Genomic DNA, 27,753 nt, shown 5'->3' with positions numbered 1-27,753 from the left:
AGAGAGAGACCACATATACACAACTTTTACTACAGTATATTGTTACTATTGCTCTATTGCATTATTAATTAATATTGTTAATTTCGCATTGTGCCTAATTTATAAATTAAACTTTATCATAGGTATATGTGTATGTATAGGGAAAAACATAGTATATATGGACTTCGGTACTATCCGTGGTTTCAGGCATCCATTGGGGTCTTAGAATGTATACCCAATGGATAAGAAGGAAGTATTATATCTTTTTCCACCATTTTACTTTCAACCTGCCTATATCACATATTTGTGGTAATTTTTTTGTAGATGGCACATAGCTGGGTTAAGTTCTTTAATCCACTTTGACAATGACTGTCTTTTATTTTTAATTGGCATATATAGACCAATTTATATTTGATGTAATTATCGATATATTAGGGCTAAAATATGCCTTTTTATTTTTTGTTTTCTGTTGGTTCACTTCATTTATTGACTTATTATCTTTGTAGATTTAGGGGGTACAAGTGCAGTTTTGTTACATGGATATATTGCATAACGATGAAGTCTGGGCTTTTAGTGTAGCCATCAACCAAACAGTGTACATTGTACCCACTACATCATTTTTCATCCTTCAGCCTTCTCCCACCCTCCTGCCCCTCCAAGTCTCCAGTGTCTACTATTCCACTCTCCATGCCCATGGGTACACATTACTTAGCTCCCACTTACAAGTGAGAACAAATGGCATTTAACTTTCTGTTTCTGAGTTATTTCACTTCAGATAATGGCTTCCAGTTCCATCACATATAATGCTGAGATAAACATAAGAGTGCCAGTATCTTCTTGCTATGATGGAATATCGACCCTTCTCTTTGGGTAGATATTCAGTAGTAGGATTGTTGGGTTGAATATTAGTTCTATTTTTAGTTCTTTGAGAAATCTCAATATTGTTTTCTATAGAGGGTATATCAATTTACCTTCCTACCAACAGTGTATAAGCATTCCCTTTTCTCCACATCCTTGCCAACATCTGTTATTTTTTGACTTTTTAATAATAGCCATTCTGATTCTTGAAAGATAGTATCTCACTGTGGTTTTAATTTGCATTTCTCTGATGATTAGTGATGTTGAGCATCTTTTCATACGCTTGTTGGCCAAAAGAAGTTGGTATAACTTCTTTTGAAAAATGTCTGTTCATGTGCTTTGCCTACTTTTTAATGAGATTATTGGTATTTTTTATTGTTGTTGAGATGTTTGAGTTGGTTGTATATTCTGAATATTAGCCCTTTGTCAGATGCATAGTTTGCAAATATTTTCTCTTATTCTGAAGGTTGTTTGTTCACTCCATTGATAATTTCTTTTGCTGTGTAGAAGCTTATTAGTTCAAGTCCCATTTGCCTATTTTTGTTTTTGTTGCATTTGTTTTTCAGATCTTAGTCATAAGTTCTTTGCCTAGGCCAATGACCAGATTTTCTTCTAGTATTTTAATAGTTTTGGGTCTTACAATTATGTTCACTTTATTTTTTGCTTTTCTATAATCTTTTTTCCTTGACTTCCTGTGAATTGCTAGAACATATTTTTTAGAATCTCATTTTTATTTATCTCTAGGGATCTTAAGTGTATCATTTTGTATAAATTTTCAAATGGTTGCTCTGGGTATTACATTATATGTACATTACTTATCAGAGTCTAATAGTGCTATTAGTTTACCATTTCAAGTGAAGTATAGAGACTTTACCTCTCTTTACATCCCTTTACCCTCTTCTCTTTATAACTAATGTAAAGAATTTTCTTTATATACATTTAGAATAACATAAGCTAGTGTTATAATTATTGCTTCAACAGTCAAATATAATTTAGAAAAGTCAAGAGCAGAAGAAAAGCTGAATGAATTTACTCATAATTTTATGTGCCTCATTTTTTTCCTCCTTCCTATATTCCAAAATTTTTTATTTTATTGTTTATTTTCTGTTTAAAAACTTTGGTTAACATTTCTTTTAGGGTATATTCTGCTGGCAATAGTTTCTCTTGGTTTTACTTTATCTGAAAATGTCATGATTCCTCCTTCATTCCTGAAGGATATTTTCACTGGGTATTAACAGTTCTTTACTTTCAACATTTAAAAAATATTGTGCCACTTTTTTCTAGTCGCCATGCTTTCTAATGAAAAATCTATTGTCTTACAATTGTCTTCCCCCTATTGCTCAGGTGCAGTTTTTCTCTGACTATGTTCAAGATTTTCCTCTTTGTCTTTATATTCAGAAGTTTAATTATGATGTGTTTTGATATTGATTTGTTTGAATTTATTCTGTTTGGCCTTCCATGAACCCATAGGTATATATCTCTTCCCAAATTAGGGAAGTTTTTGGCCATTATTTCTTAGAGTACTTTCTTTAGAACTGCCCTCTTTCTCCTTTCTTTTTAGGACTTTGATGACAGATTAGATCTTTTGTTATAGTCTCACAGGTCCCTAAGACTCTATTTACTTTTTAAAAAATTCTATTTTTTCTGTTGTTAAGATTGAATAATTTCTATTGGTCTACCTTCTAGCTTATAGATTCTTTCCTCTGTTTCTTCTATGCTTTTATTGAGTTCATCCATTGAGTTTTTATTTTGCTTTTTGTAATCTGGAATTCTAAAATTTCTATTTGGTTCTTTGTTATGTCTTCTATCACTTTGCTGATACTTTTATAGATTTTGCTAATTTTACTTTTTCATTTTTTTCAAACATCTTCATAATTGATCATTGTAGCACTTTTATCATGGCTACTTTAAAATCTTTGTCAGAAAAGTCTAGCATCTCTACCATGTCAGTTTTGGCATTTATTGACTGTCTTTTATTAAACTCAGTTTGAGATTTTCCTGGTTCTTGGTGTGGTGAGTGATTTTTTTTTTTTTTTTTTTTTACTGAGATCTGGATAGTTTTGTGTTATTTTGTGAGACTAGATATTACTTAAACCTTCAGTTTTAATTGGCTTTCTCTGTAACACACTGCCATAATTGGTGGGGAGTGTTACCTCATTATTGTCAAGTGGAAGTAGAAGTCCAGATTTCCATTTGGCCTTTGTTGACATCTAAAGTAGGGAAGCTCCTTGTTATTGCTGGCTGGACTGGGAGCTCCAGCTCCACAAAATCCCCACTGACACCATTGGAAGGGACTCTGTAACTGGCTGGAAGAGATGTGATGCTGGCTCCATACTTGACTTTCTCTAATGTTACTATACCAGAGTGTTGGGTGTTTCATCATAGCCTCATAAGGGTAGAAATCTGGGCTTTCCACTTGACCCCTTTCTGGCACAGGCATGGCGGGGCCACCATCTTTCCTGTGGTGTTTGGCTGGAGTAATATGGTTATTGTCTAAATTTTTTTTTCTGGGCTTTCTCTTTCTTGATCCTTTGGCTAGAGGGTGGAGGCTTTTGTTGGAGCTCTTTTTGTCTATACCTGTTTTAATTTCTGGGTTACCAGCTTCTTACAGCTCCAAGTCTGGTATACAGGAGGTTAAAAAGAAAACCCAGGTAACTCACCACTGTGTTTCCTCACATCATGAAGTCCCTAGGTGGTCTGCCTTCTCTCCTCCTTTTTTCTTATGTTTATTTTACATATAATGTCTTTTAGTTGTACTTAGTGGGAGAAACAGGGAAAGTACATCTACTCGAAGATCCTGAAAGGAGAAGCCATCTAACTATGTTTCTTGATACAGTTCTTATCCTAAAAGAGAGAAGTAGGTTTTTATTTTCAGACATAATGTATTTTTTTAAGAAAGTATGTCTAAATGAAAGTGTATTCCACGTAATATTCCCAGTGCCTTGACTGTAACATTTGTGCAACGTAAGTATGTCAGGATTTTAAAAGTTGCCTTGTTGATCTGGTTGCGATTTAAAAGTTGACATTTTGCCTTGGTTCTCAGATTTCCTTTTTATGCATATAAAGCATTTACATCATTTAGTCAGTTAGCCAGGATTACCTATTGCCAATAGGCCTCCAATCTCAAGTAATTCTGGTTGGGAAGTATCCAGGAAGATGTTTAGATTTGTTCATGGAAAATAGATAAGCTTTCTGATCAGCTAATATGTAATCAGATAATAGAACAGCTGGGACTTCTGTTGGGCCTTGAGTGACTGGTAAAATTTAATTAGTGGTGGAAGAAAGGGAAGACTGTCATGTTCCAGAGGGTTGCTTAAGCAAACAAACTTTTTGAATGATAATTAGGTGACAGGACTATCTGAAGTGAAATTAGGTGACAGGACTATCTGAAGTGACGGGAACATTCCGGAGTGCCCTGTGAAGAACTCATTAAACAAATAGAAGTTCAGTAGAGATCTTAATAGCTCACCCATCAAGCCTTCTGGCTTTCACAAGGACCACTTCAATGTGGTATAGTGAAACACTGAAATACTAATCTGTTCACCTAATAGAGCAAGAAGCATCACCCAGAGAACTGGTAGAAGCACCAAGGGTTCCTGAGCTCTTGTGCTTCAGGCTATTCAGAGAATGGATCTTTACCTTCTCCAGTGCTGTTCAATGGTGAGCAAGAGATATTTAATGCCAAGAAGTTTTTGTGACCCAGTCTGACAAAGTTAGTTTATAGATCTCCTTTTTCAGTCACTAAATTTTCTGCATGTAGAGTTGTATTCTCAGTTTACTCCATAGCAGTGATCCAAGACCTCAGGGTGTGCATGTTAGTATGGTAACTTTATCCATGTCTTCCTTTTCTATGCTGCCATGATTATCCCTTCATTTTGGTTTTATTGTCATTGTTTCTATCCTTTTGCTTTATATACATTTCCATAATTATTTAAATAAATTTTGAATATTGTGGGATCCCTGTGTCTAATGTCTAATGGTGTGCTGGTAAATATTAATCACATCAAAAAAATCTATATATTTGCATCTATATCATATACCTATCCCTATAGTCTTAATTCATTTTGTGCTGCTATAACAGAATACCTGAGACTAGGTAATTTATAATGAATGAAAATTTATTAGCTCAAAATTCTGGAGTCTGGGAAATCCAACATCCTGGCTCTAGCATCTGGTGAGGACCTTCTTGCTGTGTCATCCCATGACAGAAGGCAGTAGGGCAAGACAGAGCGAGCGAGAGAGAGAGCAAGAAGGGTCCAAACTTGTCCTTTTATAAGGAACCCACCCCCACAGTAACAAACCCACTCTCATGATAACAACATTAAGCAATTCATGAAGGCAGAACCCTTATGGTTTAGTCATCTCTTAAAGGTCCCACGTCTTAACACTGTTGCATTGGAAATTAAGTTTCCAACACATGCTTTTTGCTGGACACATTCAAAGTATAGCATATATATACATATATATGTATATATACACACTATATACATATGTGTGTGTGTTATATACATACATGCATATATATGCTTTTATTATAAATAGTACAGATATACAGATGTGTAGCACTTATTTACAAATAATAACATATACAATACATTTTATTGCAAATTCCATATATCCAATTGATTCTTAAAGAATCCTTTTGCTGATTTTTGGTGAACTCTTGTGTCTTTAGCCAACTTATGATTGCAACTGCTACCTGAAAAATGAAGTTTCTTTCTAATCCGCTAACTCTTTTCCCAGTACAATCTATCATCATTACATTTGCTATGTGTCTTATAATTAAACTATTTGTCATCCTTATACAAATTACACTTATTAAGCAAAAATCTCTTTCAGCTTCAGGACTATGTTGGAATGCCACTTATTTAATGATGAGTGACTTCTTTGCTGAGTCAGATAATAATTTTCAAATTGAGGAAAATTTTTTAAAATGATATTTTGTGTTTAGAATACATTGCTACAGATATATACATTTTTAAGTTTATCTTCATTATTAATATTTTATCCATCTCTTTCTTAAGCCTAGGCAATCAAAATGATAAATGAAACCCTGGTTTTTAGTTTTTGTTGATTTCCATAGTATTAATACTCATACCATGTCTGATTTCAAGTTACTAACATGATGTTACTGAAAGAAGAACTGGGAAGAGGAGTACAGTAGCACACAATTTTATAGTATTTTCATCATACAGATAAAATACATGTCTATAACATCAATAACATAGATAATTGTAAAATATAGTAAAATAAGTAGTGAGAATTTTGAGTATTTATTGTCTTTCTATTTTGATATAATGCATTTAATTTTAAGCTTATATAATTTAATTTTTAAAATGGCTGTGTTTAACATGAGCTCACAAATTTCCTGACACTTTAACAAGTGGCTCTTTGACAGCCTGAATGAGCCAGCTGCATCACACCACTGCTAATGTCACTGTCAGAGCCAGAGTATTGGGTTAATTTTTGTTTATAAGGGCATTTCAATTTTCTTAAGCCAAATTGTCAAGAATAAAAAAGACTTTAGGTTTTTCCATGTTGAGATTTCTTTACCTCTTCCTTTATACTCTCATAGAGGGTAGCACTGGGTGTATTTAGTTTCTTATTCTCCTATACTTCCTTCTTACATTTTACATCTTTTATTCTTTGTAAATAATTTTCCTGAAGTAATAGTAATAAGCTATACATAGGCAAGTGAATGCTGTAATGGTGACCCCAGTAGCAAAAGACAATGGCGGTGTCAGAGAAGAGTCCTTGGTCCCAGAAGTCTCCCAGGGAATGAAATCTTATCCTTACAACCCCTGATTGGAGTTAGGATGGCCTGTTAGGTCTTGTGAAACATAAAGTCTCAGGAGGGTGACAACATGTTTCTCCAGTTGATGGGTTGTTTCTTCTGATATCTTGCAATGCCAAGGCTTTGGCTGTTCACTCCATGGGAGATTTCAATTGAGTTTTCTGAGGCTTTCCCCTTGGAAATGCTTGGTGTCGTAGGTAGAACCTGCTGATCTGGACCACTTTCTTTTGCCATATCTATAGTTTGAAGTCACTTCCTGAGAGGAAGAGGCCACTCTTACCAGTAGCCCTTGCCTCTTGCCTTCTTAGCAGGCATAGACTCCCTTGGCTACTCTTACAGTTGCAAGACAATCTCTTCTCCTATTGCTAGTGATGACATCTGTGAATGATCTCATAGAGTTCAACCTGAGGTTTCCTTTGTATGTGCATAATACTTTTATTCTGTCAGCAAAATCTGTTGATCTTATCCAATGTGATAGGCAAAGGTTAACAAGAGTGAATTGGGAAATACAAAATACAATTAGGAATGATATAGAAGGGATTTGTAAAAATGATTTTTTGACAAAGAAAAGAAAACTAGCACTACAAACTCTTTTTCTTTAAGCTGTGTTGAATTTATGGCAATTAAGTGAAATTAAAGTACTTTACTGTTTTTGAAACTTAAATGACAAGAAAACAGCCTCAGTAGACTTCTTTGATCCTTTTTGATATTAGAAAGAAACACAATTTAGATGCAGAAAAAAATAGGCCTAATTAAGAGAATTCACAAACTCTATTTTTTCTTATATTCAAGTGAGATGTCAGTGTGTCTAGAAAAGCAGTTTGATGAGTTTTCTCTTGCCTATTACCATGGATGTTATCCCATACTCTTAGAACTTAACACTTTTTTCCTATAGCCCTAAGGTCGAGTTTCAGCGCTGTTGTCTCAGAGCCAAAAAGTAATACATACCGGAAGAGGAGCAAACAATTGCTTTTATTTAGAGTGCTGAGTCAGGGACAGCAGCTGATGTAAAACTGGAAGTGGGGGCTAGCAAGATCAAGGGAACCCCACGTCCCAGATCAAATCACACAGATAATTCAGAACCAGGAATGGATGAAGAAGATGGCAAACAATTTGCCAAGCCACAGAAACAATCCCCATGAAGAGAGAATGTATTAGCAAGGAAAGGTCTTCTATAGGGCCTGCCTTGGACGAAAGACCATGTGTTTAGATGTTCCAATGATTGTGTGCCTCGTGAGATGGGCAGTCCCAGGAAAACAGTGGGGAAGCTGTGTTTTTTCCTAAGCTCTGGCAGTCTCGACAAACAGAACTCAGTTACAGCAAAACCTTTTAGGAAATGGTTCAATATTGTCAGTATTATGACATTTCCTAATCTGTGGTTGTCAATTTGGGAGCTTGCAAAGTACTTGGTGGGATCACACTATTAAAGACAAGAATGCCATGTTTTAAAGTCCATACACAGGCCAATAATTTTTTTTCCCTTCAAAACAAGTCAGTATGAAGGATGCTGAGATGGACCTAGTGAACATGTCAGCAAGCCTGTTAAGACACTGCTCGTGATTCTCTGGCTCAGCTAATTTATTTCTCAGCCAAACACCTCTTTCCCTTGTGGTAGTATAATTAAAAATAATTTTTATTCTTGCTCACATATTTAAAAATTTGTACCCATCATAAATTGTTGGTTAAATATGAGATCATAATGAACATTGATGCTGAAACATGGGTATAATTGTGTAGATTAATCTCAAGATGATCTTCTCTAAAGATCAAGATGATAAACTGTTTAACTTTCAATTATTTAATGGAAATTCTTATATGTTTTTAGTTCTTAACTAATGTTTACAGAGGAACTGTTATGATGATTTTATCCACTTTATTGGGAACAAAGATGATATATCAGCAATACATTATTTGTGGAGAGGGTTTACAAGTAAAATTCTAAAGCCTTTTTTTCAATTAGTTTAGAACTAAAATGCAAAAGTTATGAAGAAGTCTATTTTATTGCCATAATATTTAGTTAAATTTCAGTCTACATTTACATATACATTTATAACTTTTGCACCTACATATATATTTTCATGTATAAAATTATATAATATATATTCTATGGTCTCCAAACCATACATGACATACACCATTGCAACCTTTTTTGTAAACTGTTTTATATTACAAAATTAATGTAATGGAACTTAGGTGGAACTTTTCATATATTATGGTTATTATTAATGATAATAGGGCTTTTATAACACAGTCAATATTATTCCAATTTAAAATAAAAGTGAGTCTTTATTTAAAGTGATTTTTTAAAAATAATATACCACTCAGTAGTTTACAAAAATGTCGTGTGAGGGTTTTGGAAGGTTTATTTCTGTGGAAGGAGTTCATAGGAAGTTATATCATGTTGGAAATTCTGAGATGCAATATTGAAGCTGAAGGAATCCTTTAAGAACTTCTGGGCAGTCCCCTGAGTTTCACAGATGAGAAAAAATGCAGCTGAAACTTCAGGCATTTGTACATGACACAGACCAAATGTTGTGCCTGGGACACTGCCTTGCACTGTGAAAGTCTGAGATAATGTGACTTGTTAATAGCACAGATGGCATTCACAAAATCTTGCCTTCTGTGTTTTTCTCTTCTACAAACAGCATGGGACAAAATTCATTGTTTTTGTAAGAAACACTGAGGAGGAGGCATCAACAAAATTAAATCTTCTGGCTTGAAAAACAGGGGCCCACCTCTTTGTTAGCGGATGCGATTCTGCAAACAATGAATGGAGAGCCAACTTATTGTCAAGTGGCAAAGGCATACGTTATTTGAAGACAATTTTTTAAAAAAGAATATATTTTAAAAATTGTCTGGTAAGTGTAAATATCAAGTAAGGAAAGGTTAGTTTGAACTCATACTCTGTGGTTTCCATATATTGCATTTGCTTTTGGGATAAGTATTTTCCTCATTCATCTCACTGTAATCTCATGGAATAGAACCCAGGTATCCTCCACCCTTCTAGCCTGTGGGCACTTGTGGAATTATATTAAAATTATATCTCCAGCAACTATGGAGACTTTAGGAGTCCCTAGGTGTCATCTATGGGCTCACACGCAGTTTTCTTTATTTTACTTCCTGCCGATATCCCCTGCCCACTGGCTACTAGTGGGAAATATGTAGCGTCCACTGTTACAGGGGCTCTAGGGAGAGAGCTGCTTCCAGGCCTTGAGCTGCCCTGGTAGAGCCCATAGGTATCCACTGTTGTTGCTCCCGGGTCCTCTCCAGTGCCCAAAGCAACACTGTGTTTTCTTGTAAATATGTGCCCACTCCCCAACTGCATAGATTTGGTCCCTTGGGTCCTGGAGTAATCCTGATGGATCCTGAGCGATAAATTCCACTGGAAACAGTGTTTTTGGCTTCTGTCTGCAGCCTCCTTGAGGATAGGGCTGACCTGTCCTCTAGGCCTGGGCTGGGACAAACACACTCAGCTGTCTTCTGCAGGGGCCATTTCTCCTGCCTTCCTCCAAGATACCACGAGTAAAACTTCCCTTCCTGCCTCCTCTCTGGACCACCTTTTGTTTCTTTACATCCGCTCCTAAAGGCCACACTTCTCAATCAGATTGTACTGGGGATTCAGTTTCCACATGAATTTTGGAGGGGACACCATGATTCAAACGATAGCAAAGTACTTAGGTTTAAAGTGTTCTCAACACACCCAGACTTTCTTGAGATCGCACAATTATTGTTCAGCTGTGTTACTCTAAAGAATGTTTGAGGCCAGGCACGGTGGCTCATGCCTGTAATCCCAGCACTTTGGGAGGCTGAGGCGGACATAGATGAGAAGGTCAGGAGATGGAGACCATCCTGGCTAACACGGTGAAACGCCATCTCTACTAAAAATACAAAAAATTAGCCAGGCATGGTGGTGGGCACCTATAGTCCCAGCTACTTGGGAGGCTGAGGCAGGAGAATGGCGTGAACCTGGGAGGCAGAGCTTGCAGTGAGCTGAGATCGCACCATTGCACTCCAGTCTGGGCTACAGAGCGAGACTCCGTCTCAGGAAAAAAAAAAAAAAAAAAAAAAGAAAGAAAGTTTGAACCACAGAAGTTGTATTTTACAGGTGAAAAAGGTATTTTCTGCTGCAGTAAAGATCACTCTCTGGAAAGTTTTGGCCGAAGTGTTTGAGTCAGTGGTTCTGTTGCCTGAGCAACTTAGCAAATGTACCAACTCCATAGTATGTGGGTGACCATTTACTTTTGTTTTCTGCTTCTGAAAAGGCCATTCAGGATGTGGATCAGGATGCTAGAGGGAGTATTTTAAAGTACAGAAGTTCTCTCATGTGGGGTTTAGGGAGTTTAGGAACTCCAGAAGTTTGGAGGATGACTAGCATCCCCTCTCCCTGGTCCCGTCTGTGGACTCGGGAAGGGGAACATCACACACCGGGGCCTATCATGGGGAGGGGGGAGGGGGGAGGGATTGCATTGGGAGTTATACCTGATGTAAATGACGAGTTGATGGGTGCTGACGAGTTGATGGGTGCAGCACAGCAACATGGCACAAGTATACATATGTAACAAACCTGCACGTTATGCACATGTACCCTACAACTTAAAGTATAATAATAATAAATAAATTAAAAAAAAAAAAAGGAATTGAGAATTGCCTCCTTTGGATCTGAGTACATTGGATGCCTCAGACTGAAGATCAAGGATTTGTCTTACAAGTATTTCTTTTACAATGATATAAATGTTAGTGCTGATCCCCAGCTACTGGGGATGAAAGTGGATGAAGCGCTGGTGATTGTGCATTCTGGAGTCACGTGACTATGACGGAAACTTTTTCTACCTGTGACAGAGGATGGCTCAGTGCATTTCCTTAGGAAGCTTCCTTTCATTTCCCTAAGAAAGGTGGGGGGGAAAGTAGGGTGGGAAGGAATTCTACTTTATTAGTTTGGCTCGATCAGAGAAGCAGAGCCACAATGAATGATCTGAAATAGGAGAGTATGATATGGATCCTCTGTAACTGTGGGATCTGATAAAGAATTCCGTGTGATGCTGTGGTCTCTGCACCTGGTGTGGGCTTGAAGTTGCTGTGGATGGGTAGGATGGGCCGTCAGGAAGGAAAGCCAGATGTTAAGTGGAAAAGAGCAAAACCCACCTGGAACCCATGAGGTTAAATTAAACCCCTCCAGGACAAACTGGCTTGGACTCCAGGAAGCTGAAGGGAACTTTCTGGTGGGAATGAGAGTTGCTGCAAGCCTGGAGGGTCATGTGTCAACAAAGTGAGCTCACAGATCAGTCACAACATCCAGGAGGTGCAACGATGCCTCATGCCCTTGACATACCTTCAGTGTGTAAAGGCTGCTACTTCACTCTGCCTTCCAAAGCTCATGAACATTTCTCTTGTTGTCGATCCTAGCCTCGTCCCATGCAGGGAAGGAAATTCTGAGAGATGTAGTCCAGCTTATCTAAGAGGGCACAGGAAAAAGCCACCAATCACATATTCATAGGAGCCCTTTTTCCCCTAGGTCTTTAGATTAGACCCCAGAGCTGGCTTACTCTCCCATGTGTCCCAATGAATTCTTTTGTGCCCCTACTGAAGGAGAGGAGAGCATCATCTTCTATTTCAGTTGATGTTTAGCACTAGAATATATAGATTCATGTTATTTTGTGGCTCTTCTCACTATTCCAACAACTCTGAGAGATAAGCATTGTATCATTTACACTTTACAGTGAAGAGTACTGGAGTGTTTATTCACCAGGGAAGCTAAGTTTGGGAAAAAAGCAAGGTCAATAACTACCACAAAAAAGCATAGTTTGGCTTTTAGGTCAGTAGCAATAAGTTGACAGTCACAAGTGAAGTCTGAAGGAAGTTATTGCAGTTGGGCAATGTTGCTTGGAGCCACCCTTTCTTGGATAGATGTGCTTGAATGAGCTTCCTTGGAGTTGGCCATCAGCTATGATGTTCACTGGCTTCTCAGTGAGCACACGAGTGCTTTCCGGGTGAGGATGGACTTCTGGCCATACTCATTTTGTTGTCAAGTTCATCTGAGAAATCAAAAAGTTGTTCTGGCAGCCTCAGCTTTCCTTTTTGCCTTTTCACCACATCAAGAGCATTCCTAGTGTTTTACAATATGAGGTTATGCTCATTTCAATCATAACTTGAAACAAAAACGTTGACATTTTTCAATGCATTTATAAAATCTTCACCTTCTGGAATCTCTCTCTTCTTGCTGATGAGAAACATCTGATTCTGGAAGCATCAGTTGACAGAAAATTTTCTGGCAGCAAAAACCTCAATAGTCTATTGGGCACTTAAAAGTCAATTTCACAGAGTAGCCATTTTTTGCTTTTTGGGATATTTATCATTTGAAATGCCAGCACTTTGCTTAGTCATAGTAGTAGTTTGAAAGCTTACCTCTAGGAAAAAGGGCTTGGGGGAACACAAAGAAACTGTTTTAGTTTCAGAAAACAGTCTACAAATATAAAAATGATGACCAAGGGAAATTGACCCAACAACCATCCAGGATACTTGGACTAAAGATTCTTGGATCTTTCTCTTCCTTTTTTCTGCTCATTATCAATTCGACTGGGCACCATCACTGTATTATGAGAATTCATCGATGAATAATCTATGTTTTCTGTTCCAAAGGGATTTTCAGTCCAATAGAAAAAGGCAGGAATGTAAACAAATTAAGTATTCAGAGTATTATTTAAAAGTTTTCCAGGCAGTTTTGGGGTCATGAAAGTGAAGAAAAAATTTCATAGAGAAAGCCACTCTCCAGCAAGACTCAAATGTTGAACTAATATTTCCTAAGCCAAAGTTCCCCAATCTCGGTGACAAGCTACATGGATTAGAGGTGTGTTAAATTATTGAATTCCTCAGCTTTGGGCTCTTGGAGCTCCTCTTTATATTCTGGCCTGCTGTATAAGTATTATTTTAAAATGCATGCCATGACATAAAAAAATTGGTGATCACTGCTAAGCCAAAACATGGGGAGGGGAAAGAGCAAAGGGAAGGCTCAGTGCAAAGAGACTGAGGTGTGAGTTGTTGCCAGATTTATAGGCACATAAAGGGTTTGGAACAGGGGAGAGACATGCTCAGATTTGTATTTTAGAAAGTGCACTCTTCTCAAAGTATGTATATTGGATTGGAATATAAATGTACCTCAAAGATATTGCGGGTTTCTATTTTAGACAACCACAGTCGAACAAATATTGCAAAAAAGTGATTTGCACACATTTAAAAGTGTATATAAAAGTTACGTTTATGCTATATTTTAGTCTATTAAATGTGCAATAGCATTATGTCTGAAAATGTACATACTTCAGTTTAAAAAGTACTTTATTGTTAAACAAATACTGACAGTCAACTTAAACAAACTTAAAAGAAAAACAAAACCAACCCTATCAAAAAGTGGGCAAAGGGTATGAACAGACACTTCTCAAAAGAAGACATTTATGCAGCCAACAGACACATGAAAAAATGCTCATCATCATTGGTCATTAGGGAAATGCAAATCAAAACCACAATGAGATGCCATCTCATGCCAATTAGAATGTCGATCATTAAAAAGTCAGGAAACAACAGGTCCTGGAAAGGATGTGGAGAAATAGGAATGCTTTCACACTGTTGGTGGGAGTGTAAATTAGTTCAACCATTGTTGAAGACAGTGTCACAATTCTTCAAGGATCTAGAATCAGAAATACCACCTGACACAGCAATCCCATTACTGGGTATATACCCAAAGGATTATAAATCTATAAATTCTACTATAAAGACAGATGCACATGCACGTCTATTGCAGCACTGTTCGCAATAGCAAAAGACTTGGAACCAACCCAAATGTCCATCAATGATAGACTGGATAAAGAATATGTGCCACATACACGCCATGGAATACTATGCAGCCATAACAAAGGATGAGTTCATGTCCTTTGCAGGGACATGGATGAAGCTGGAAGCCATCATTCTCAGCAAACTATTGCAAGGACAAAAAAACCAAACACCACATGTTATCACTCAAAGGTGGGAACTGAACAATGAGAACACATGGACACAGGGAGGGGAACATCATACACCAGGGCCTATTGGGGGGTGGGGGCTAGGGGAGAGATAGCATTAGGAGAAATACCTAATGTAGATGATGAGTTGATGGGTGCAGCAAACCACCATGGCACGTGTATACCTATGTAACAAACCTGCACGTTCTGCACTTGTATCCCAGAACTTCAAGTGTAATAGTAAAAAAAAAAAAAGCTGACAATCATCTGAGCCTTCAGCGAGTTGTAATCTTTTGCTGTTGGAGGGTCTTGCCTCGATATTGCTGGCTGCTGACTGATCAGAATGGTGGTTGCAGAAGGCTGGGATGGCTGACGCAGTTTCTTAAAATAAGACAAAATTGAAGTTTGATGCATCAATTGACTGTTCCTTTCATGAAAAATTTGTCTGTAGCTTGCGATGCTATTTGATAGCATTTTGCCCATAGTAGAACTTTCAAAATTGGAGTCAATCCTCTGGAACCCTGAAGCTGCTTTATCAACTAAGTTTATGGAATATTCTAAATCTTTTGTTGTCATTTCAACAATGTTCACAGCATCTTCACTAGAAGTAGACTGTACCTCAAAAGTTTACTTTCTTTGGTTTATTCAACTTTTATTTTAAGTTCTGGGATGCATGGACAGGATGTTCAGGTTTGTTACATATGTAAACTTTTGCCATGGTGGTTTGCTGCACAGATCATCCCCATCACCTAGGTATAAAGCCCAGCAACCATTAGCTATTCTTCCTGATGCTCTCCCTCCTCTGGCCCCCTACCCTCAACAGGCCCCACGGTGTGTTGTGCCCCGCCCTGTGTCCATGTGTTCCCATTGTTCATCCCCTACTTATAAGTGAGAACATGTGGTGTTTGATTTTCTGTTCCTGCATTAGTTTGCTGAAGATAATGGCTTCAGCTCCATCCTTGTCCCAGCAAAGGACATGATCTCATTCCTTTTTATGGCTACATAGTGTTCCATGGTATATATGTATCACATTTTAAAAATCCAGTTTATCATTGATGGGCATTCAGGTTGATTCCATGTCTTTGCTATAGTGAACAGTGCTGCAATGAACATACTTGTGCATGTATCTTTATAATAGAAATGATTTATATTCTTTTGGGTATATACCCCATAATGGGATTGCTGGGTCAAATGGAATTTCTGGTTCTAGGTCTTTGAGGAATTGCCACACTGTCTTCCACAATGGCTGAACTAATTCATACTCCCACCAACAGTGTAAAAGCGTTCCTTCTTCTCTGCAGCCTTGCAGCATCTGTTGTTTCTTGACTTTTCAATAATCGCCATTCTGACTGGCATGAACTGGTACCTTACTGTAGTTTTTATTTACATTTCTCTAATGATCAGTGATGTTGAGCTTTTTTCATATGTTTGTTTGCCTCATGAATGTCTTCTTTTGAGAAATGTCTGTTCATGTCCTTTACCCACTTTTTAATGGTTTTTTTCCTTGTAAATTTGTTTAAGTTCCTTGTAGACTCTAAATATTAGCCCTTTGTCAGATGGATAGATTGCAAAATTTTTCTCCCATTCTGTAGGTTGTCTGTTCACTCTGAAGATAGTTTCTTTTGCTGTGCAGAAGCTCTTTAATTTAAGTTGAACCATTTGTCAATTTTTACTTTGTTGCAATTGCTTTTGGCATTTTCACCATGAAATCTTTGCCCATGCCTGTGTCCCAAATGGCATTGCCTAGATCAAAAATCTATTTTCTTTCCTCCTTCATAAGAAGTAACTCCTCATCCATTAAAGTTTTATCATAAGATTCTAGCAATTCAGTCACATCTTTAGGCCCTACTTCTAATTCTAGTTCTCTTGCTATTTCCACCACATCTGTAGTGACTTCCTCCACTGAAGTCTTGAACTCCTCAAAGTCACCATGAGGGTTGGAATCAACTTCTTCCAAACTCCTGCTAATGTTGATATTTTGACCTCTTCCCATGAATCACAAATGTTCCTAATTGCATCTGGAATGGCGAATTCTTTCCAGAAGGTTTGCAACATTCTTTGCCCAGTTCTAGCAGAGGAATAATTACCTAAGGCAGCTATATGCTTACAAAATATATTTCTTAAATAATAAGATTTAAAAGTCAAAATTACTTCTTGGTCCATAGGCTACAGAATGGATGTTGCTAGTAAACATGAAAACAACATTCATCTAATCATACCTTTCCATCAGAGCTCCTGAGTGACCAAGCACATGGTCAATGAGCAGTAAACTTTTGAAAGGAATGTGTTTTTTTTTTTTTTTTCCTGAGTACAGGTCCTAATAGTGTGTTTAACATATTTGGCAAACTATGCTGTAAAAAGATGTGCTGTCATCAGGCCTTGTTGTTCCATTTATAGACCACAGACAGAGTAGACTTAGCATATTTTTTAAGGGCCCTAGGATTTTCAAAATGGTGAATATGCATTGGCTTCAACTTAATATCACCAGCTACATTAGTCCCTAACCGAAGAGTTAACCCATTATTTGAAGCTTTGAAGTCAGGTATTGACTCCTCTTTAGCTGTGAAAGTCCCCAATGGCATCCTCATCCAACGGAAGGCTATTTTATCTGTGTTGAAAATCCGTTGTTTAGTGTAGCTATCTTCTTTAATTATGTTAGCTAGATCTGGATAACTTGCTGCAACTTCTCCATCAGCACCTGCACTTTTATGTTATGGAGATGGCTGCTTTCCTTAAACCTCATGGACCAACCTCTGCTAGCTTTTCTTCTGCAGCTTCCTTGTCTCTGTCAGCCTTCATAGAATCTAAGAGAGTTTAGACCTTGCTCTAGATTAGGCTTTGGCTTAAGGGAATGTTGTGGCTGGTTTGATCTTCTGTTCAGACCACTAAAACTTTCTCCATATCAGCAATAAGGCTGTTTTGCTTTCTTATCATTTGTGTGTTCACTGGAGTAGCACTTTTAATTTCCTTACAAAACTTTTCCTTTGCATTCACAACTTGGCTAACTGCTTGACAAGAGGCCTAGCTTTTGGCCTATGGCCTATCTCAGCTTTCAACATGCCTTCCTCACTAAGCTTAATCATTCCTAGTTTTTTACTTAAAGTGAGAGACATGTGACTCTTCCTTTTACTTGTACTTTAGAGGCCAATGCAAAATAATTGATCGGCCTAATTTCAATATTATTGTGTCTCAGGGAAAGGGAGGCCCATGGAGAGGGAGAGAGGGGAGGGGCCAGTTGGTGGAGCGGTCAGAACCCATACATTTGTTGATTTGTGTGGTTTGTGGGGCCCCAAAACAATTACAATAGTAACATCAAAAATGACTGATTACAGATCACCATAAGAGAGATAATAATAATGAAAACGTTTGAAATAGTTTGTGAATTACCAAAATGTGACACAGAGACACGCTGTGAGCACATGCAGTTGAAAAACTGGTGTCGGTAGAATTGCTTTATACAGGGTTGCCACAAACCTTCAATTTGTAAAACAAAAACAAAAACAAAACAAAACAAAACAACAACAAAACCTCAGTATCTGGGAAGTGCCATAAAAAGAGATGTACCTGTACCAGGAGATCAGACGTATGAAGCCTTTGGGAGGCCTTTGTAATAGATAGGTGAGAGGTTGTTCAGCTCTGAATGAGGAGAACTGGGGAAACAGAAGCAGAGATAAATATGAGGGATGTTAAGGAGGTAGACTTGGAAAAAAAAAACTTGGCTACATATTATTTGAAGGAGGAATACAGTATTCATTCATTGATTCATCACATATTTTTTAGCTAGTTACAATGTACTAAGCACTATGCTAGGCTCTGGAGAAGTAATGGTAAATAAAACAGAGGTAGTCTCTGTTCATGGATGTTATATTTTGGTAGGGGACATAAAAGTCAAATAATCGCAAATAAATATAAAATCCTAAGTGGTCTGAAATATGGGGGCAGGATGGTATGGATTGTGTACGTATAACAGAGAACCTAGCCTAGTCCACAGTTAAGGGGAGATTGCTGCGAGGAAGAGAGGTTTAAATTGGGATCCTAAGGGTAGACGGAAATAAAATCGATGCTGGAAGGGATGTTGTGGTGGTGGAGAGAGTTACAGGCAGAGCCACCATGGACAAAGGCATTGTGATTGTGGGATGTACTAGAGTGAGGAACTGAAAGAAGAACAGAAGAGTTGGAATATAAAGAAAAAGTAGGGAGTGATGTGAGGGACAGCTGGAGAGGAGGTAGAAGGGAGCCATGCAGGGCCATGAAGGCTGTGCAAAGTATTTTGGCATCTATCCTCAGGGCAAATATGAGGTTTAAGCAAAGTGGTGTGTGTGTGTGTGTGTGTGTGTGTGTGTGTGTGTGTGTGTGTGATCTGACCTTATTTGAACTGTATGAATTTTATAAAGATCACATTGGCCGCAGCATAGAGAATGGATTGGAGAGAACAAGAGTGGAGCCTTGTGGGAGATCCATCAAGCCTGCTGTGGTTGTCATGGTGAGACTTGGGCAGCTGGAGCTAGGGTGGTGACATTAAAGATGGAGGGAAGTGGATAGCTCTGAGAGACATCTAGCTGTCAGCATTAACAGGGCTTGGTGATATTCTGGGAATGAGAAGTGAGAGAGAAAGAAAGGGTGTGTTTGTAGGTATCTGGTTTGAGTGATGGGTGGATAACTATTTTATATTCTCTGAAACTGGAAAAACAGGAAAATGCATGGGTAAGGGAGTAATGTCTTCAAGTTGAACATGATATGTCCAGTAATCATTAGAGTTCCAGAGTATGATCTGGGTAAAGATATAGACTTGTGAATCATCAGTCTATAAGAAATGACCAAATATGTGGTAATGTAATATACCTGATAAGCAAGGAAGATTATGCAGGATAAGAAGAGAAGAGATTGAAGGCAGAAGCTTAGGCAGAGATCCAGGAAGATGAGCCATCCATGGAGGACGGGGAAAAGGAAAGTCAATGTGGGCCAAAGCCACTGATGACATCAAAGGGGACAAATTTATCAACCTCAAGGAGAAAAGAGAGAACCATTGAATGTTGAGTCTTCAGAAAACATTTCTCTTTAAAAACCAAAGGCTGAAATATGCTGTATTTTTATGAAATAGCAAAATAGCTTATTAAAAAGTGAGAAAGTAGGTGCTCAAACATCATCACATCATGCTGGACTTGTCTTTGTCCCTGAATATACTATTTCCCTTTCCCCCTCTAATGCTTTGGGTACACCACACTGAGGCTGAATGCCTGACCCACCCAAATATGTTGGACTGAAATCAGAAGAATAAAAGAAACAACAACCCACAAGTAAACATAACAAATTTAATCAAACAATCAATTCTTATGTCGTCTTCTCCCTGCCTCTCCACATGTAAAGATAAGATTTTTCACTATCCACGTGTAGACAAACTGATTTGGACAAAAGCCTCTATCAGAAGTGATTGGGAACTTCAGGGCTTCCAAATTCCTCCCTAGCAGGTTGCTAGATGCTCAGGAAGGCACAGTTTCTCACTGGGGACATGTGGGGTACCAAAACCTTGAAAGGATGTTTAATGAATGCTTCTACTAACTGAAATCTTGGGGACGTTGCCCTTGGTAATTTATTGTGAAGTGTATTAGTCCTCGTTAGCCCCCTTTTCAATCAACACATAGTTATTATGCATCTATTATTTGTTAAACACTGGGGTGGCTCGAAAGGCATATAAATTCTGGCTTCCTGCCAGCTTGGCCCACATTCCCTTTACTTCAAGGACTCTCTTGACGCCTCCAACTCTCAGTCATACCACCCTCCTTTGTACTCTTATTGGCCTCATATTCTCTTGTAATATCCAGTTTTAGCAAGATGATGGCTCAGAGATGGTTTGGACTCTGCGGTTCTGAGACAGCGCTTGGCAGGTTAATTGTATATTAATCAGGGCCAGATGGATGTAATCAGACTTGCAGAAAGATTTAAAAAGGTTCTGAACTCACCAAAATGTTCACTAGCCTGGAAACATTCTGATAATGATAACAAGGGTTTACAATCCTCCGGAGGATTCTACATATTTATAGGCTGGGACCCAAAGCCTTCTGATGTAATTGAATAAAAATACTGACCTTCCCAATGGAATAGAGCATTCTTAGACCTACATGTGGGGTCATAGCTCTCCTGTGTTGTATCATCCACTTCTAGGTGTAGGATCTGAACTCAGTTTTCACAGACTGCATGTGTTCATCTATCTTGTATAGACTTGACTCACACACAGTTACAGAGGAGAAGCTTTGCCTTTGAGGTCTTCTTCGTGCCATTATGCTCATTCTCTACCCAAGGTGCTAATGCTCTCCTCTGGATTCTGGGCTGAGATTCTTCCCCTTTAGCCATTGTCTGGGTGCATTGTGATCTTCCTTTAGGGAAGTTTGTACAGCATCTTATTCCCTCAAAACTCTACTCTCCGTTCTAAGGTGATCTCTAGTTATTTTTGATACAATAGCCTATGTTTAGTTTTTAACAGCTGATAATGGGTTCATGTGCTGCCCTTCTCTGGGATATATGGACCTAGAATCACAAGTCTCGAAACAAACAGTAAAACAAACAAGATTTCAGAAACTTGATGGGGAGATACCACAGGCTATAAAGCTGGGCTTGTTCATTGTGACTGATGTCTCCTGAACAATGGATACACTTCGATATGTTTTCTTTTCTCAGATACAGAATGTTAAAAATTAGTTAATGACTTGTGAAATAAGTTTGGCAATGTGAGATTCCAAGGATTAGAATAATACCTGCTTAACTCTTAAGGACAGTCTGTCTTGCATGCTGGAATTTTGTTCTTGTTAATGACTTGAATTGCTAATCTAGCCCATCAATCAGCAGGCTTTGCATGGTACTATGATTTAATTAGTATATATTAATTATATGTATGCATTAACTTGTATTTAATTATACTAATTAAGTTTAGTTTAATGGCAGACTGTCTAGACTTCAGTGTCCTACCTTTTCTGATTCCAGGCACCTAATATAGCTAACATCGACACATTTGGTTTCTCCTTGCACTCCATTTTCTTTTTAATAAAAAATTATTATTATTATTATTAATTTTTGTTTATAGAGATAGAGTCTCACTATGTAGTCCAGGCTGGCCTTGAACTCCTTGCCTCCAGTGATCCTCCTGTCTTGGCCTCCCAAAGTGCTGGGATTACAGATGTGAGCCACAGCAACTGGCCCCCATTTTCTTTTATGTTCTCCTTTTTTTTTCTCAATAGGATCTGTCTCTTCCTCCCCTTACAGGGTGCTCTGGCCACAGGCTATGGGTTGTGTAGCTGCTGCATTATATCAGAAATTCTGGCAGGACTGGGTCAAATCAGGGAGTGGGGGGCCCTCACTCAGGGAAGGCTCCTTTCCGCAGCGTGGTGGGGATGGAGCACAATGGGTCAAGCCTTGAGCTCTCCTGCAGGGCAGCTGTGTTTCTGCTTCTCCCCTTACTCCCTGTCTGTCCTCACCCCAAGCAAAACATTCACCAAGTTATTTCCTTGTGGTTTCTCCACAATCTGTTCACTTCATCATGTTAGTCATCCTTCCTTTGGTTTGCTCTTGGACGGTGTTTATCAGTTACCTCAGCTAATCCCACGGAGCATGTTTCCTGGATTCCTACCTAGATCCTCCATTTACCCTACTATGTATAGACACTATTTAGAAAATAGGCACTGACATAAGTGTTTATATGCATTTTTTCATTTAATCCTCATCACAACCCTGACACCTATTTCATGGATAAGCAAACTGAGGCAGAGGGAGATGAAGTAACTTCCTGTTGCAATGTCCCACTGCTTTAAAAATTTTGTGTTCCTGCATATTGTCCTCTGTTTTCTTCTTTCCCAATGCAATGGTGCCCACATCTTCTCTCCACTTGCAGTTCCACAATTGCCTCAGACCTGGAAGTCTACAAGAGACTTCGGTCTCTTCGCCTCTCACTCCCTACCCTTTAGTTAATGTGGAGCCATCATCGGGGAAAGGCTCAGGGAAGGGAGTCTGCTTGGACTTTCAGAATGAGGATGATAAAACTGTTCTTGAGCCATGAAGGTCCTGATATGACTGCCAAGGCACATAGTGGGTGCTTAGTAAGTAATCATTGAAAGAATGGGCAAATGAACTGAACAGGGATGAATACAGTCTTTTATGTTTGGTGTATGTATTATACTATGATGTAATACATTTAGCAGCTCCTAACCATGATGTTTACACACAACACTGTGTAGCAAACCATCCTGAGGCTTGTTCACAAAGAGTTAAAACAGTTTACCAATAATTTATTACAAAAATAGTTTACAGTCCGATTCAAGGCCATTACTGAGAATTGGATAAACTTCTTGAATGGGAAGAAAAGGTTAAGATAACTCAGAATCTGTCTGGTGTTTTCACAGCCTGAAGTGAGAGTTTTAAAATCTCTCAAAAAGTTTGCTGCACTATTTGTTATACTTCTCATCCAATTCGAGGGTGAATTTTTTTTCTTTTCAAAATCTGGCCCTGCCCATGACATTAAGCATATTGTGGCAAAGGCAAATGCAATGTGCTTATAGGTAGTCAGTAAACTGTTTCATTTCTCTATTGGGTGCACAGAAAGACTATGTTTCCCAGGCCTTGGATCTAGATAGGATTATGTGACTAATCCACACCAATGAAGTGTGAGCAGGAGATGTGTATATTACTTTTGGGAGGTCATGAGGTATCTGGTGTAACTTTCCTAACTCTCTCCTCTCCTTCCTGTTTGCTTGGGACAAGAAATGGAGGGTTCCAAGATGGCAGAGCAGCATGATGAAAAGAGCCTGAATCTCTGTTTCGGGCTCTTTCCATCACCACTCAGGGGAGAGCTGTGAAATCAAAGCAGACTGTGATTCTCAGATTGTGATTTCTCATTCATTAAGAGAAATGAACTGTTATTTATTAGTGTTGCTTCCCTTGACTAATACTTATGTAATATATAATGTATACCATGACAGAAAGGTCAAGAACCACTGGCATTTATTTTAACTCTAAGTTTACTTAAAAGTTTTTCCTGACATGGACATTTGACAGTTTGGCTTACACCTGTAATCCCAGCGCTTTGGGAGGCTGAGGCAGGCAGATCATCTGAAGTCAGGAGTTTGAAATCAGCCTGGCGAATGTGGTGAAACCCCATCTCTACTAAAAATACAAAAATTATTCAGGCATGGTGGTGCATGCCTATAGTCCCAGCTACTCAGGAGGCTGAGGCTGGAGAATAGTTTGAACCTGGGAGGCGGAGGTTGCAATGAGCTGAGATCATGCCACTGTACTCCAGCCTGGGTGACAGAGCAAGACTCTATCTCTAAAAAACAAAACAAAACAAAAACAGAAGAGAGAGAGAGAGAGAGAGAGAGAGAGAGAGAGAGATTTTATTCTATTTTATTTCTATTTCTAAAACATCATTGTCATCCTCATCATCGTCGCCGTCGTCATTATCATCATCATCATCATCATCATTGCCTTAACCAAGTGAGCACTTACTGTGGGTCATGTAGAATCCTAGGGTACTCTCACATAGCCTGTTAAATCAGTACCTATCATCTACCTCTCCCTACTCTGCCCTTGCCACACAGCCAGATTCTTTGATGCTTGAAAATGCCAAGCATGTTTCTACCTTAGGGCTTGACATTTGTTTCATCTGGCTGGAATATTCTCCCCCAGATCTTTGCTGGTTGTCTCATATGAATCATTCAGTTGAATGTAAATTATGAACTCCACAGCAACACATTCCCTGATCATTCACACAAAAGTATCCATCTGGTTTCTCTCTCTTTATAGCTCTGTTTTATTAAATTCATGGATCATTTGAAATTATCTTGCATCCTTACGTATTATTTATATCTTCCCTGGGTCCCTACCTGCTCACCACTCTAGCCTCAGCCCTGGAAGGATGCCCAGTACATAGTAGGTGCTCAGTAAATACTTGTTGAGTGAATAAATAAATAAACCTTATGTAGTAGAAACTATGACTTTTTTCTTTCTTTTAAAAAATGATACCTATTGTATAGATTTTGCCTATGACTACAGTCAAAAGTTCCACCCACCAGCTAAGCTTCTTTATTCAAAGAATGCCAAATATCCAGATATTTAGAAATGGTAAATGTTTAGAATAGTGTAGATTCAGCTATTTGACAGATGGATTCAAACCATTTAGACAGACTTAATACCTAAAAGCATTAAAATAAATCCTTTGATGCATGTTTGAACCATGTTCACTATTTTAAATGTCTAGTTCTTGCAAATACATTTATTTTTCTTCAGAAATGCAAACCTTTTCCTTCTGAGGCAAAGTATTTCTTAAATTTTAGAAGTGTACTCATTATAACTCTCTCTCTGAGATTCATTATGCCCATTAGCATAGCTAAGGCTTTGAGAAGTCCTGCACTTAAGAAACCTGTTTAATTTTATTTAATCCAGTATTTCCCAAATTATTTGACACTAGGGTTTTTTTTTTTTTTTGTCCACATAATGACTATTAACATTTAAAACAAAACTCACTGGGAAACACTGTTCCAGAGTATGCTAAAATTTATAGTGATTTTAATAGTTGCTACAAAGAGGTTTGCTTCCTAAGTCTGCAGCTCTATGTTACAAAAAAATTGTCATTTTGTTTCACAAGCTTCTAACACATAAATGGAAATAAATTATGCATTGTTATATATTTGCAGCTCTCTGTTTTGTTGAAAGGATCTTTTATTTATTTATTATTTATTATTCTTGCCTTCCCAATAGCTCATTGATATGGTCTAATCAACCTTCCTGTCATGGATAAGAACTTTCGTGGCTGTGTGGTTAACGTATTTTCTTTAAAAATGTAGCACTCGTCAACTATGCTCTCCTATCTTAATCCAATTCCACAAACGTGGAAAGATCTTTTTCATAAATTCGGAGATGAAGTGTTGACTGAGGAAGAAGAATATGATCCAGATATAAGATCATCCTAACAAAAGACGTCTTTTTCTTACAGGAATTTTCTGAATTTAAGGTTCTCAATTAATCAAGCAATCATCAGTACTTATGAATTCATTTACTATGTGTTCAATTTTATATTTTTTGCTGAGGCATCTGAAGAAATATGAGACAGTGTACCTGTCCCAGTGAAGCTTACTGTCTCTCTAGAGAGAGATCATGAATACTCTCAGAGCAATTAGCGTAGAGCTCAATCTATAGCTATAGGGTCTGAAATTCATAGCAGAGAAAAATCCTTTGATTTAATTAGCAAATATAATAATATATTTCAAGCTTATTGATGCAGTTATCTCTTTACAGAACTCCTAATTACTCACCTGCCTACTGTGACCAATTTAAGTACACAAGGAATTCTTACTGTATAATTTAAATTTATGTGTGAATCTGTTATGGAAAAAGTAGGACATTTTGTCCAGTCATAAATATTGGTTTGGTCAATTTGGGGGTCAATTTTTCCCTTTTCTTTCTTTTTTTTTTTAGACAGAATCTTACTTTGTCACCTCAACTGGAGTGTGGTGCCTTGATCTCGGCTCACTGCAACCTCTCCCTCCCAGGTTCAAGCAATTTTCGTGCCTCAGCATGAAAAGTAGCTGGGATTACAGGTGCCTGCCACCATGTCCAGCTAATTTTTGTTAGTAAAGACAGCGTTTCACCATATTGGCCAGGCAGATCTCAAACTCCTGACCTTAAGGGATCCACCTGCCTAGGCATCCCAAAATGTTGCGATTACAGGCATGAGCCACCGCGCCTGGCCATTTTTTCGTAGCTAACATATAAGGTGAATTATCTCTTTCTCTCTCTCTTTCTCTCTCTTTAGAGACAGGTTCTTGCTCTGTCACGTGGGTTGGAGTGCGGTGGTACAATCATAGCTCACTGCAGTCTCAAACTTTTGGGCTCATGCAATCCTCCCATCTCAGGCTTCTGAGTAGCTAAGACTACAGGTGTGCACCACCACACCTGGCTAATTTTTAAATTTTCTGTAGAGTCGAGGGTCTTGTGACATTGCGCAGTCTGGTTTTGAACTCCCGGGCTCAAGCAGTCCTCCTGCCTCAGCCTCTCAAAGCATTGGGATCATAGGCATGAGCCACAGTGCCCAGACTGAATTTTCATTTTTAATTCTCATTTTCCATATATTAATAGATTTGGGTTTTCTTGGGTCAATAATTACAGAAATATTTTTTCTTTTGAGTTTTACTTCTCCTAGGCTGCATAAACATGTGAATGTGGTTTAAAAATTAAGGTAAAGTTAAATATTTTAAACCACTACACACACACACATGTTATTCCATGGAGGGATTGGAAAGAGGCTGGGCCTATATCCCCATAAAGTTGGGGAGCTTGAGAAGTATGGTGGCAGAAGTTGATGAGAGGTAGGCTAGTTAATAACCTGAGCTCCTTACATGGATGGCAAGTGCCCATGAGTTTCCTTGGACTCAGAATACAAAGCAAAGACATTAGCTGTGAACAGGATCCAAGAGGCCACTAGGCAAAGTGAGCACACTTCATGAATGAAGTCTATGCAGGAGACTGATCACTGGTGGTGGGGGCTATGTCCACGCTACCACAAGATCATTCAGGCCAGGAAGTTGCACAGGCACCCAGTTGGGTGGCTATAGAATACTACCTGCCTGAGTCTGTATCAGGTGTTAATTCTTTATGTACAGCCAAATGCCCATGTACCTGAGAAGATGAGCAAAATCATACCAAGAATGAGAATATACTACCCCGCTCCTGTATTGTTCACCATATACTTACTTGTTGTACCTGACTGTTCAAATTTTCCATGCCTTCTGTAGATGGTGAGTAGGAGTACAGAATAAGCTTTGAAAATTCCTTTAAAAAATAACTGAGTTTAAATTGACTTTCGAATTAGATTATATTGTGCTAGATTTTTCTGTTTCTGAGCCATAATGGAGGAACCAGAGTAGGGATCAGTGGTAGAACATAGAGCTTTACTTTTGCAACAATTGTAACCAAGGAATCTCATCTCCACTGCATATACAATGAGCTCATGTATTCCCTTCCAAGTGTCACTAGAGTGAAATGGAAAAAAACCCATCCACTCCATTTACACAGATTTCCTGTGTGAGAAGATATATTGCTCTTTTGTGAATTTTTTTCATCAAAGATGAATCTTGATATACATTTGTATAA

The 27,753-nt window shown here is 38.2% G+C and overlaps 1 long non-coding RNA gene across 2 annotated transcripts in view; it reads right to left on the bottom strand.

Annotated features, from left to right (window-relative positions):
- The window catches only part of LOC105493496 (uncharacterized), a 52,612-nt gene extending 25,090 nt beyond the window's left edge, over positions 1-27,522 (bottom strand). Inside the window, exons 1-4 of one of the 2 annotated variants that reach the window (XR_011608749.1) lie at positions 27,355-27,522; positions 18,184-18,269; positions 11,961-12,083; positions 8,988-9,388 (exon numbers count right to left, since the gene is read on the bottom strand). This is a non-coding gene — a long non-coding RNA (uncharacterized lncRNA). Of the gene's footprint in view, positions 1-8,987; positions 9,389-11,960; positions 12,084-18,183; positions 18,270-27,354 lie in introns of those variants that run through there. The other variant, XR_011608747.1, reaches the window with a different exon arrangement.
- Positions 27,523-27,753: the final 231 nt, after the last annotated feature.

This window comes from Macaca nemestrina, chromosome 1 (assembly GCF_043159975.1).
Source record: "Macaca nemestrina isolate mMacNem1 chromosome 1, mMacNem.hap1, whole genome shotgun sequence".
Taxonomy (NCBI): Eukaryota; Metazoa; Chordata; class Mammalia; order Primates; family Cercopithecidae; genus Macaca; species Macaca nemestrina.
The sequence above is the reverse complement of the archived record's forward strand: the minus strand, read 5'-3'. Positions and strand labels throughout refer to the sequence as shown.